Source organism: Arvicola amphibius, chromosome 4 (assembly GCF_903992535.2).
Source record: "Arvicola amphibius chromosome 4, mArvAmp1.2, whole genome shotgun sequence".
Classification (NCBI taxonomy): Eukaryota; Metazoa; Chordata; class Mammalia; order Rodentia; family Cricetidae; genus Arvicola; species Arvicola amphibius.
In genome coordinates this window covers 108,573,805-108,588,432 of record NC_052050.1, presented here as the reverse complement: position 1 = coordinate 108,588,432, position 14,628 = coordinate 108,573,805, and the positions used below count along the sequence as shown (strand labels likewise).

The following is a 14,628-nucleotide window of genomic DNA, read 5'->3' as shown; positions in this document are numbered from 1 at the left end:
AGACTAACCCCACTGTTCTTCATGAGCTGTGCACAGCACATGACACAGACTGGTCCCACTGTTCTTCATCAGCTCTGCATAGCACGGGCCAAAGACAGTGTCTGAAGTTCCTCTTCCCTATGTGAGTGTGACTCGTCTTCCTTCTGCTTCACACTCTGAGTCTCCGTTGGGCTGGCCTCCATAGTCTCACCCACTGGTCCAAGCACAGTGATTCTGCAGCAGTCTCTTTCTGCCTCTGTCTCTATCTCTGTCTTCCATGTGCATGTTTATGTGTCTGTATTTGTGTGTGAGTGTCAGTGTGGTTTTGGTTGACTAAGGATAGCCTTGGGTGTTGTCCTAGTCTTCTTCCTTGTTTGAGACAGTGTTTCCTGCTTGCCACTAGATGCCTCAGGATGGTTAGCCTTTGAGCTCGTGTGATTCTCCTTCCTCCTCCCACCTTGCTGTAGAAACACTATGATTATAGATACAACACCGTGTCCAGTCTCATAAGGGCTCTAGGGATCCAAGACCAGGGACTCACACTTGTATGCCAATGCTCTACCCACAGAACCATCGCCTTAGCCCTTGTTTATTTCTGTAGGATCTGAACTTGTGCTTGCGACAGCTCCTTGATCCCTTATCTGTATTCATACGAAAAAAAATTAAAAGAAAAGGTGAACATCTTAAGGATGCTTCAAACCCGTAAAGACCTAACAGATAAAGGGAGAAAAGTCAAGCTAAGTCATGAAAAGCATGTTCTAGAGATTAGCAATTCGGGGAATACTGGTGGATGTTCTATTCTAGAGGCAGAACTTTCAAAGGAGGATGCTGCCTGTCTTGTGGTTCGGCTGACGAAGGACACAGAGCATCAACTTTGAGATGTGTGAACAACAGCTTTTTAGACACAGACTGATAAGCAGACCATTCCAATGGACCTTACAACAGGCTTGCAGATTCAACAGGTTTTATATGTAACGTATCCAGCCTGAAGAACAGCCTAACTCACACACTGAGTTGTCTGTCCATCAGCAAAAGAAACGCTGGCTGGAGATCACCTTCAAGCAACCCAGGCTCGGCTGTTTTGCACGTGCTAATCTTTGAAGCTAAGATATTAGGTTTCTTAAAAATAACGTCTTTCTCGATATGTGTTCTTCATCAAAACTGCAAATCCCAGAGTAATCTTTCTGTTTCTCTTGCACAATGAAGAGTAAAATTAGAAGCTGATTTGAAGCACCGTGTGTGCTCATTGCAGTGCAGGGCTGTAATTAGAACAGTCATTCCTCAAAGCACTGTCTACACCAGCAGCAGCACCTGGCAGCTTGTGAAATGCAAATCTCTGGGCTTTCCTGGATCAAACTGTGTCAGAAACCGGAAGGAAGGCCCAGCAATATGCTCCACCGCAACACATCTTCCAGGCAATTCTGACAAAATGTGAAGTTCCAGGAACATGCTTGTTATTTACTACTGATTATGGTAAGAGCAGGATAAATTAAGGAAAACAGAAACCACTGTGGGTTATATATTTTTGTGTGTGCTCTCTGGTCTCCTATTCAGTCACATGGAACATGTTGGGACTACTTAGCCATCAGTGCTGAAAAAATAAATCTTGAGTTCAGTTCATTACTGTTTGCCTTTAACTCCTAGAGAAACGTTAGATCCTGCACAGAAGACACCACATCTACACTGTTGACATTGTAGATTATTCCTGAGGACGCGTGTCCATTGTTTCAGATGCTGGAGTCATCTGATCAGCTGGGCTAAGGTGACTTTTCACAATAACCAGTGAGTACTTTACTTCAAAAAACAGATGAGAAACAAAACCAAACACAAAGGAATAAACAACAAATATTTGTTTGGTTGTAAGTGATAGAAATATTTGGGAGACTGAAGGAAAGAGTAAACAATACAGAGTACCACGAACACAGCCAACCTTTCCCAAGCAAGGCACTTCCATTTTAAATCAGTTCAGGCCAGTGCTAACCTTTGCAACACTCTAGAAACTTGTGAGGAAACAGCCACTTCTTCGGAGACTACTAGATATGTCCCCACTTCTCTACAAGTTGAATCTACTAAAAGGAAAAGCAAGGGCCGTTTAGAGCTGATGTAACCGGTATGTTTACTTCCTCTAAAAAATGCTCAGTTTGCTGGGAGTAAACTTTTTTACCGAGGAATGTAATCAGTGAAAAATGAAAGAAAACATAAAAAGCTCAACTCTTTAGCTAGGGTTTGAGATTCCTTTTCTTTTAGACCGCAGGGACTGTGATGACTTCTGGGGTTTCTGGAGCTTTCTGGACTCCCCCTCAGGCTCTTGTCATGTCTTATATCTTATTTTTTAAGTTAAGTTTCTCTTTCCCCTGTTCAGTAGTTGCATGAGTGTCTTTTTTTTCATTTGGAAGAAAGCAAAAAGCGCACTTTGAAGAGGTTACTAGCAGTTCCCAGGAAAGCAGTTCCATAAGCAGGGAGGAAAGGGAAGAGAAGAAGAGGAAGAAGGATTGCTGACAGATGAGAAAAGTAGCTAAGCAACTGCTGTCTGCACACGGAGACAGGACAGCGAGTTGTCTAGCTTGAGACATTTGTGAGGGAACACACCCAGCTGGTGCACAAGCTTTTCCAGGGTGACACCGTGGGCTTTGCTCAAAGATGTGACAAGGAGGGATTATGGGGTATCTTGTAGTAAGTATAAAATTTATACCTCAAAATGCTTTCCTCAATGACTTATCGGAGCAGAATGGGCCACCCCTCCTCTAGGGAGAAGCTGGGCGGTGGAGACTCACAGACTTTGTATAGCTCAGTGGGGTCTAATTTGCAATATGAATTCATTTAAAGGACCAATAAATAGAAATTGCCCCAAGGTTTCCGAGGCCCTCCTAAGAAGCCCTCTTGTGTTCTGACTCATTTTTAAAGAATATGGCAGACTTTATTGAGGACTTCACCACAAACAGCCTCGTTTCTGTTTTACTAAGACAACATGTCTGCGGGGGACACTGATTGACACAAATGCCAGACAAGGCGGAAAATCAGATAAAAAAAATCAGAAAGCTAATAAAAACTTGACTTAGGAAAAAATAGTCCCTAAGACAAGAATAAGCAAAGGATGAGTACGTATATAGAAAAGAGGGAGATGGAGGAGAAAGAAAACATAGTTTTCATACCGCTTACCTGTTATGACAATGTCTGACAAGGCACAGCTTAAGGGAAGGAAGGGTTATTTGGGTTTAAAGTCCCAGCAGATACAATCTGCATGGTGGGGAAGGCATGAAGCAGTAGCTCCATGGTGACATGAGTGTGCGGGACACCCTGTCACACTGATTCCAAAGTCAGAAAGCCAGCAGTGCCTAGAAAGTCAAATCAGGTTAAAGCTTAAGGCGCATCAGCATGAGCCTATTCCTCCAGTGAGACTCCACCCCCTGAAGGTTCCAACTTCCAACACAGTACTGGCAACTACCGTCCGAGTGTTCAAACACAGAAACGAAAAGGGAACATTTCACATGGAGACCACAACTGCCTCCTTCTGAGAACCCTGGGAAGCCACACTTCCTGTCAGATGCTAGAAGAGAAGGGAATGGAAGACCACCGGAGCACAGGGATTACAGTTTACAGGAGAAATGTGAGCCTCCATTGATTTAATCAACTTCCTCTAATCACTGCACCTCTGACCAAATAGCCCTTTAACCTGAGAAGACAAGAGGCGCTCAGACAGAAGCTACATTTATTGGCCTGGTCAATTACGTCTGAAAGAGAAACCACATCGGCTCATGACCTTAGCTCTGAACATAAAATATGGTTGCATTAATTGCTCTCTTAGGGGCCAAAAGTAGCCTTGACTGAAGGAAAGTAATGATTACCTTCAGTGTGGGACTCTCCGCCAGAGCTGCTGAGATTCCCTGTCATAACCCCACCTATTGTGCCACTGGGGTGCCTGACTGGGCTGCTGGGACAGCCCTCTGGAGGCTCTAGTTCCTCCAAGAGAAGAGGAAAACCATCCCAAGTTCACAGGAAATCAAGTCTTTGGGGGACACCAGGTCATATATTCATCGTTTTCTGACTGCTTCCAACACAGTCCAAGAAACACTCAGTGCTAAGAAACGCGAGTTTCGCTGGAAACGAGGAAATAGCTTACGTGTCAATATTGACCTAACAAGGGCAAAAGTCCTTAGACTGTGCTCTGTCTTTTAAAGGGTTGTCGCCAGGAAAGTTTCTGTCTACAGATGTGTAAAATATTGGCTGTGTTTCCAATAGCAAAGCTGCCACCAGGTCAAGGGCAATGCTACAAAGCTTGACTATAAATTTAATCACAGTTCAGCCTATTATTAATTTTCAAATCTATGTGACAGACAGTGTACGCTTTATCTCTTGCATAACCAACCTAGTGCGGTACTGAGCAAGACATGGTAGCACTCAACTGCCCGGGCCCATTTACTACTTTATGAACTAGGGTTCAAGTTTATTGCTGTAATGCTTCTGAGATATTTCTTAAGATTACATATTACCTAAGAGTTCATATTTTATATACAGAACAGTCTGGCTTGGCCAGAAAGTTTATTTCTTTTCCTATAAAAACTTTAGCTACCCTCTTACTCTGACTATTTATCATTTATGGTTAATTTAACACATTTTATCGGTGCTTTAATCTGGGTTTCTTTCGGTCTACTTGGATACAGTAAGATGTGAAGTTTGAGTTATGTAGCAAGCACTTATTTAATTGGTGAGATGGGTTTAAAGAAGAATCAAGACAATATAAATGAAAACATTTAGTAAGACTACAATATCATAATTATGATTTTAATGTGCTCCACCAAAGTTCAAGTGTTCTCAAGCTTCCCCACCAGTGTAGTATGCTGGGCTGTGGGGCTGTGGCAGGGCATCTGGATTTATGGGCTATTATGGTAGGGTCTTTGCTCTAACGGTCAGCTCTCACCGCCTTCCACCTCACAACCCTCTCGCATGTCTTGGCACGGGAAGAAGCCCTGAGAAGGCCCTCCCTAGATGCTGACAATATGGTACTGAAATTACAAGAAACGAATTAACACTTTTCATTGATTTCCACATCACCGGCCTTCAGTCGCAGCAACAGAAAGGGTCAGGCATGGTGGCTCGCCCGTGTCTACACAGCCCAGCACTTGGAAAGACAAGGCAGGGTGCGGTTATGATTTCTAGGCGGGCCTGGACTACATATTGAGACACTGTTTCCAAAAACAAACACAAACAAAAAGGAACGAAAATGAAAAACAGACAGGAAAAGACTAAGATGATCATCAAGACAAACAACTTTTAAGCAGGAGATCGGAAGCAGTGTCTCAGACCTTCATGGGGCTCTTTAAGCCTTGCTCTGAAAGGAAATACCAGATAAGGCGGTGGATAGAAATTCCACACATCAAAATTAATCGAATCTATTTTAAAATGTCTTTCATTTTCCAAAATGTTTTAATGTAAATGAGGATATTATCTTACTTTTACTAACTACATATGGAAAGGATTTGCAGGAACTAATTAAACATCAATTTCTAAGTATTTAGACTCTTTCTAGGAAGTGCCCTTTAAGCTTATTAAACCAATCACATTTATTAAAGAAAATTGGGCTTCGAGGAAATTTCAGAGACTCTATTATTTGATGTGTGCAGTGTCAGGAACTGTCACTTAATAAACTGTTTGAGCATAACCTTTGATCCTAGCTTTGGGAAGACAGAGCCTGGAAACTCCTGGGGCTTGTTGGCCAGGGCAGTCTAACCAAATCAGTGAGCTCCGGGTTCAGTGAGAAACCCTGTCTCAATAAACGAGGTGGAGTCTTATTAAGGAAAATACCTGATTTCAATCGCAGGGACCCAGCGGGCACCCATATAGATCCATATACCATGAGGAACACGCATGCTCACACTTATTCAATATTGGGTTCATTATGTAGATGATTAGGTTTTCCTATGAAATCTGTGGTATCTCAGTCCGTCTTAGCAGGTTTGATAGGCATTTCTTCATTCTCTATAGTAGGTTTTTAATTTTTATTTTTGTTTTAACTGGCTATCAAAGGCTGAAAAATAATAGATCCCAGATACTATCAAAATCCAAAGCCCAACAAGGTATATGATTCAAAGCTGAGCCTTCCCACCTCCCTCACCCTGGGAAAGGAGGGAGATGCTTCCCTCACCACAAGGTTAGTATGAGAACAGCTCTAGCAGGCCCGATGAAGCACTTGCCACAGGCTTAACATGCTAGTCTGTACCACGGAGTAAGCAAGACAGAGCAGGATGAGACCAGAGGCTCCTTGCCTTCTGTCATTGGCCGGGTACAGATGAAAACCCCTCGCTTGAGTCCGTGAATGGCCCATAAATAAGAACAGAAAGGCTTATTTGTAAAACCTTTACAAATGTTTCCTTAAGTCTGATTCCAGGGCCCCTGTTTTATTTGGGTAGAAAGAATCCAGAATAGGCCGTAGTCAAAGGCGTGGAGGGGAAAGAAGATATTGAAGATGACCACAAGGAAAATCTACACCCACCTTAATGAAGCTGGAGGTACCCAAAGGAATGTTTTTGAAACCATGTTAAAGTCTTCCCAGTCCCCAAAAGAATCCGCTGTCAGGATCTGCCACACTCAGAGAAGCCCAACAGCAGACTGTAACCTGCCTACCTGGAAGAAATGGACGTTCTAAAGGCACTGGCTGTCTGGACTGTTGGAACAGGGCTCCCTAGTTGATGGAAACTTCTCCCCTGAATTTCTGCTGGAGAAGGAAAAGACTGACAACTGAACAAGCCTGAAACTTGTCTCCAGGAAAGGGATTTTACAGGATAGCAACGAATTATCGAACCACCTTGTGGGAAAAACGGAAGCCCTAATTTAAGGACCCGAGAAATGGATGGACAGATGGATATGGGTCTCAGGGGTGTGTCGATATGGTGCCTGTCTCTGAATCCTTTTGCCCCCTTTCCCAGTGCACCTACATCTAATTAACCTCCTTCATCTGCTTTTCTCTATTAATTTGGCTCTTTCAATTAGCCTATCTGAGATGTGTGGCCAAACCTAGGTTATTATAGCTGCTGGGAGCTATAGAGATTTGCGTTGGTATGGATCTTGATTTATTGATGAAAAATTTGTCATATGTATATTTCTTCTCTTGATTAAGGTATTTTGTCTGTTCAGTTCATTTAAAAATGCAATGTATAATTTAAAAATATAAGTTAAGAGATAGTCATCTATAATAGTCAAGCTTATAGTCATGTTAATTAGACTTTCTAAATATATAGAGATATATTTCAGTTAGGTATTCTTCAAATATTTCAGAGACCTTCAGGATATGGCATTTAAATGTTTTAATAAATTAGGACTTTTCATGTCAGAGACATGTCTGCTCCTGGCAGCACCAGTTACTTCAAAAAGAAGATGGGCATTAAAGAGGCTCCTTATGGAGTTTGCTAGCCATTTGGCTCTTGCCTGCTCTTGCCTGGACTGCTTAATTGGTCATGTAGGACCTGCAGAAAAATGACTGCTAAACTTGCCTAAAGGTGAGAGATGGCCTTTTAAGATTCTTGCTTCATAAAAGAGTCTGCAAGACATTCTGCAGGACACAGAAAAAAAAGGACTGACAAACTGTCAATATAGGCAGAACTATCTTTGAAATTTCCTGCTTTATAAAAAAGTCTACCAAATACTGGGCCTGTAGGCTAAAAATAGATGCCCCAATGGTAGAAAAAACTTTGGGTGACTGTCCAGGTTGGAAAATGTCTCTGTCAATTCTAGAGTTTTGGAAGTTGCTTACAATGCACTTCCTGTTTACTTAGATAATATTATATCCTTCTAGAGTCTTTAATGGAGTTAAAAATAGATAGTAATAATATAGTTTTCCTTAATTATAATAAAAGATAAAGTAGATATAAATATTGTAACCTAATTCTTGCTTAATACCTATTTTGTTATATGTAATTTTACTATGTTAAAGTTAAAACCTTCCTTTTTATTTAAACAGAAAAGGGAAGGTGATGTGGGAATTCCTTCTGTGTGCTGTGATTACCATTATAAATAAAGGAACTGCTTTGGGCCTATAACAGAGCTATAAGGGAACAGAGCTAGGTGAGAAAAACTAAGCTGGATGCTGGAAGAAAAGAGGTGGAGTCAGAGAGAAGCCATGGAGAAACCAGAGATAGGTGCTGGGAACTTTACCAGTATGCCACAGCCCCATGACAATATATAGATTAATAAAAATGGATTAAATTAATATAAAAGTTAACCAACAAGAAGCTAGAGCTAATAGGCCAATTTAATTAATACAGTTTCTATGTGATTATTTCAGGTCTAAACTAGCCGGGCGACCGAAAACCAACAAGCAGCTTTCTCCAACAGCTGGGGACACAGGTTCTGATTCTACCACAGGTAACATGACAAACTTGAGGATGAACATCTGGTATCTTCGTGTGGCTCCTTCCTCTTCTAGTTGGGGTGGGGTTGTTTGGCTTACATTTCCAAGTTATAGAGAAATCAGTCCAGGGAGACCATAGTAGGGATTCAAGCATCTAGCCTAACCACATCCATAGTCAAGATCAAAGAGATAATTTGTATCCTTATTGTTCTCAAGTATTTGTTTATCTCTTACAGATTGGAATCTTCTGCCTTGGGGTTAGTGTTGCCCACAATGGGCTGATCTCTATATATCAGTTAACATTTAAGACAATTCCCCTGTACACATCCACACAGGCCAACCTGTTCTACAGAATTCCTCATTAGGACTCTTACTAAGTGATTCTAGGTTGTATCCAACTGACCATTTAAAGCTATCAGTGCAATACTGAATGGGCATCTAGGATCAAGGCACAGAACCCACATGTATTCAAAGTCAGAAGGCATACAAGATAAACCCTGTATGTTCTGTGTCTCTAATTGTTTGAGCATTCCTTTGTATTACCTTCCAGGCACCATGACCATGCTTGTCCACCCAGAATACAGACACACACTCTGTGAGCAGAATCTGTTCAGACCGTCATCCTAAGTCCTTCCTGTCTCCCTGTTTCTGGCTCTCTCGGTGCCTGCTTCACTTCTCTGGCTGCCAACCTCCGTTTTTCTTTCCTCTTTAGTTCTTTATCACACACCTCTTTTCTTTCCCATAATCCATTGCACCTAGATTCTTAACCTCCACTTGCGTCTTCATTTTGCCAACTCACAGTTACCCCGACAAACCTCCATTCCTCTCATGGCCACAATACTCAGTCACCAAGACTACCCCGATTGCAGTGTTTTTGAGTCTCACAGGTTGCCCCACATCTGGTTACAAAGAGGAAGAAGCCTATGCCCTTTTCCATGGCTGCACAGACACCCTCTGGAAAGCCACCATGAGCATTCAGAGATCTGGGGCACAGGTTGGACAGAAGCCCTGGCTTAAGAGGCAGTTTAAGTGTGGTAGCCTCTCTCTTCCACTTATGCAAATCCCATTCGACTGATATTTGCAAAGTTTTTAAACTAAAAATTCAACACAAAATTACATGAAAATCTCATATTTCCTTAGGCCCCTTCAAGCATGGACCCTTTAGAATCCCAAAGGCCTCCCCTAGGGTTGCTCTGGCTTCCTTAGGATTCCACACTGCAAGTTTTAGTTCCTTCTTTTTGGGGACAAAGGGTTCCCTGAAGAAGTCAAGGAAGCTCCCTCCCTTCCCTATCTCAGGGAAATGAAAACTTCCAGATGGAGAAGGGCAGAAATAATATTCCTTGATGCTGTAAAAATTCTTCCTAAGACTTTAGAACTATCACAGCCACAGAAGTATACCATGCACTCTGAACCCTGCCAGCCTGCGTGTGTTCCCCTTTCCTGTCTTGTTCACTTACCTCACTGTGGCTAAGGTAGTAGGCTGGCATTTTGTCTACATTCCAGAACATTCCCGGCCTTTGCTACTTATTGCATGAATTTAGTCTCCTTAGGAACAAGCATGGCATAATACAAGATTACATGGTTTCAAAGTATTTTTTCCTAATTATTTATAAACATACGTTGTTTTGTGTGGTTACTCATCTTGCAAGAGAATAGTGACATTTATTGTTGTTAGCAACTGATCCACATAGAGACTGGATACTTGATATGTCTAATAACAAGTTTCCTTCTGGTATCTATAAACTGCAGCAATTTCACATTTAGATATTTCTCCATTGATAGGACGAGGGCAAAGGACATGAAAAAGCCAACTTGGTGAGTCTGACTATAAAACTCTAAAGAGAGTTAAAGATAAGGAAAAGGTTCTTTGCAGTTTGCTGTCACTTGTAATTCTGGTTTTTGACGTTTAGATACCCAGCTTCAAAATACATATGGTGCCTTAGTCTAATATTTCTATCACTTATAATTATTTTTATAATTGACTTGTCACCAACTCAACACATTTCAGATGATTTTATCTCTTTAACACTAGCACTATTATCAAACAAAGGGCATAAAAGGAAAATTTCTACTCTATCTAGTTTATTAGTGTGTCTAAATTTCTTCACAAAAGGATAGACTTAAATTTCAAATAAAAAATGTCATTCCCCAAGGCTGAAGAGATAGTTCAGTCCATTGAATGCTTGCTTTACAGGCTTGTGGACCTGAGTTTGATCCCCAAGACCCATATAAGAAAGCCAAGTGTGGTGCTGTCCGCTAGCCCTGGGGAGGTAGAGACAGACAGAGAGAGCCCTGGGGCTTGCTGGCCAACCTACCTAGTCTACTGTGCAAGTTCCTTTCTCCAAAAAAAAACAAAACTAAGATGGACAGCTCCTGAGGAGTTACATATGAGGTTGTCTTCTGACCTCCACACATGTGTGCATGTACTTCCACATACACAGACACACATGAACACATGTACAAGGCTGTCCCTCAGCATGAAAATTCTATGTACCAAGAGTCAATATCTAGGAACATACTGAAAGAAAGGCATAATTTGCACATTATTAACCTTCTTCATCTTGCCACACCACTGACAACTTGGTTTTTGTGCCAGCGTAGGGATGAGGTTGGTAAAAATTGATATTTTTCTGATTCTTTGAAGAAAAACGTGCACCAAAACAGTTTTGTTATAAGGTCCCCACACTCCTCTCCCACCATGGGAGAATTCTTAGTTCTGTAAAACCTTGGATAGGGAGAAAACAGAATTTCTCAGGACTCAAACATCCCCTCTAAACTGCATCCTTGCTAGTGGCTTGCCACAGAGAGTGCCAGTCTGAAGCAGTGACTTACCAAGCTGGAGTCTGCTAGCTCCTCACAGAAGTTCCTCTCTGGGTTTCAGCTTGTGCCTGTAATTTAAAATGCAAAATGTTCGTGAATGGCTGTTTATCCCAGCAGACTCCACAACACAGTGAAAGCCCAGTCCATTCTGGCTCCGAAATCTTCACGTTCTTTTCTTCGCCATCTTCCTCCTCTTCTGCACACCTAGTCATGGATGAGAAAACACAGTCCTGGTGCGCTTGTCAAGCAAACCGTATGAAACATACATGTAATCAAGCAAACAGAAAACACCATCCACGGAAGGATTCAGAACTTCTTTTCTTTCTTTCTCCAGATAGAAGGAGCTGACTCTATTTGCTCTCTGCTCATTTAAATTTATCATTAGAGTAAGCTTTTCAAGCCAGAAGTATTAAGCACAGAAAGAGACATCTCTGCAGAAAGAGAAAGAGGATTCCCAAGCTAGCCAGAGGGTAATTGGACCCTTTGGCTCCGACAGCTAAAGCACACTACAGGAAGCGCTCGGGTTAGCTGAAGTTAGACAAACAGTGGCCTCTTATGGAGGTCCCGATGTCACACTGATTGCGAACGGTGTGGTAAATTGCAGTTTATTTTGACAGTCATTCTAGTAAAATGCACGGTGTGAGAACTGCAGTCGAAAAAACCCACTTTAAGTTTAATTATTTCATTTCTACAAATAAGGTCAAGTGATCCTCCCAGCTCTGATCCCCCTCCTCCTCTTTGATACTTTGAAGATGCAAGCATGGTCTAAGGTTCATCTATTAAGACTTTACAACCAGCGTGGGTGGTTTTGTTTTCCAAATGCTGTTCACTTCCTGTGTGGAGAGATAAGCAGGTAATGTCACTGTGTTTGTCTTGACAGTCCCAGTGGGGGGGGGGGGGGACAATATCTCCTGACTGGGGGAAATCCTTCTTCTCTATATAGAGCAGTTGTGCTTATTCAGTACCTGAGAGATCCGGCAGGAGTCATGAACGCTGGCTAGCAAGGCATTTGGGCACTGCCTCCGACAGGAGTCATGAACGCTGGCTAGCAAGGCATTTGGGCACTGCCTCCGACAGGAGTCATGAATGCTGGCTAGCAAGGCATTTGGGCACTGCCTCCGACAGGAGTCATGAACGCTGGCTAGCAAGGCATTTGGGCACTGTCTCCGTCACCTGTGCTCATGATTTCCTTTCAAACATGAACATGGCCAGGGAGACAGGAATTGTGAGGCATAGAGAAGGTCTCCTAACAAGCAGTCCCCCAAAGAAAAGCAAAGAGCCGCATCTTCACCATGTCTAGACTTGGTTATTTTAGGGGGTTCCTGGAGGTGCGCTGCGCTGGGAAGGAGGGCACTGAAAATGGAGAGCAAGGTTAATCTGGGTGGGAGAAAAATAGAAATTTGAGAAAAATCTCCTGAAGTTTGAGCAGCTCAAAAATAAGTGAAAGGAAAGCTGCATGGAAGAAAGGCTCCACTGGTCGGGAACTCATCTGTCAGGGACAGTTACCGTGGTGTGTGCTTCACACAAGGTCACACGAGTCCAGCTCCGCAGTCCCTCAGATGAGAGCTGGCTTTGTTCTCTGTTAGTGGCTTACCCACTGGGAAAATAAGCATTGTCATGAATGAATATCAATATTCTAAGCTAGTCATGATTTTGACCTTCAACTACTATTTTTCCCAAAGCACACATGTGAATTTATTTCTTAAAAACATTATATTTCATTAAATATAAACTCACTAAATTCATTTTCCAGAGATATTTTGTAGTGGCCCTGGATGGATGATTTTGGTTTTATTCAGTAATGCATCTGCCTTAGAGTGTTTTGCAGTCCTGAAGGCAATGAGAGGAATTCTAGCAGAGTTCTCCCAGAGGTTAGCACCCCCCTTGAAGTATTTTGTGAGGTATTGTTTGCAACTAGGACATAACTGACTTCTTATCTGCTTCCGGAGTTGATTCTGTGTTTATCTAAGCTGTAAACAGCTCCCGAAGGTCAGCCTGCCTCTGACTAGGACTCTGGTCCTGGGCTGATTAGGGCTGTGGCTCTCTCTGCTATGGCTGCAATTGTCTTCTGTAGCTGTGTTCCCATCTCCTATGAAGGCCTCCTCTCCTCTGCCATTTCTCAGAAACCAGTCCATCCTACATCTGCTTTCTTATGCCAGTGCACACTCTTTGCTTGTCACGCATGTTAGCTTTGATACATTGCACGCCTAAAAACTTAGAATACCAACAGTTGCTCCTAAATATTTTCTCGTTACAAAAGACTCATCATGATTGGAGGATTCTTAAATGTACAAAATAATGTAAACTAGTCATATAAAGCTCCTTCTAACCAGATTTTGCTTCATTCACATAACTATTATGAATAGTTATTTATTTTTATTAGTTCTTTAAGAACTTCATACAATACTTTGATCATATTTACATCTTCCTCAACCCTTCCCAGATCCATCCCAATTTCCTGCTTACCTGACTTTATGTCATTAAAAAACAAACAAAAAGCCATGGAGGTCAATTTGGGCTGCTTATATACTCTTGGATGTTTGGTTTACTACTGGAGCATGGTAGACTTCCCCAAGGACACACCCTTAAAGAAAACTGGTCCTTCCTTTTCCTGTAGCTACCGGATGCTAATAGTGCCTCACCAGGAGGAGGGACTTGATGCCCACTCTGTCTCCATGATATTAGGTAGTGTTTCATAGGTTTTCTTCCCACCCAGCATTATACTGTAAGCATTTACACCTTATGGTTTTCAAACACAGTTTTTAGTTCAATCTAATATTCCTAATTTGTTAAACTCTTCCCCCATTGTACAGTATTCAGATAATCCCAATTTCTGGCAAGTATAGATAATGTTATTGAAATCATCATCTTTCTTGCCATTCTAAAATTGCTTTTTTCATCATGAGAGATGGGTTTATGCGACAGTCCTGTGCATGCACCAGGTTTCTATACCCTCTGCATGGGGGTGGTCTCCTCTCCACAGTCTTCTTCCTGAGAGACCCGGAAAGAGTACATGACTTACCTGCATCCACCTACTTATTAAAAAGGTGGAATTCTTTCATTTCCCACTTCTTTCACCCCTTCTTCTCAAACACTACTCTGCCTTCTTAAATGTTCCCTAAGTCGCTTAATTTCAGTTTTATACTAAATTCTACTACTACATTCCAGACTCTTCCTTGATGTCACACCTGAAAGTCACCCAGCTGGCCTTTAGGACTTGCTTTCTAGTCTTCCCTGATCGCGGCTACAGATCCATTTTGGATTGGCTCACTATCTGCTTCAAAACACTGGTAACTTCTCTGTGCGGCTTTCCATGAAGCATCATCGCCTGTGCTGGCACTGAGAGCGCCACATCTCCCAGTGTCTCTAATTGGTGTCTCTGCTGTCCATCTGCCCGTACTCCCATCCGAGATTTCTGCCTTGCTCTTATCCCCTTCGCATTCCAAAGTGATTTTCTTGCTTGATCTTCTAAGCTTTGCTGGATC

The 14,628-nt window shown here is 42.2% G+C and overlaps 1 protein-coding gene across 1 annotated transcript in view; it reads right to left on the bottom strand.

Moving 5' to 3' along the window:
* Positions 1-11,201, bottom strand: part of Psd3 (pleckstrin and Sec7 domain containing 3) — a 548,735-nt gene extending 537,534 nt beyond the window's left edge. The window contains exon 1 of the mRNA XM_038324926.1: positions 11,156-11,201. The gene's annotated coding sequence lies outside the window, so the exon portion shown is untranslated. The remainder of the gene's footprint in view (positions 1-11,155) is intronic.
* Between the last annotated feature and the right edge of the window lie 3,427 nt (positions 11,202-14,628).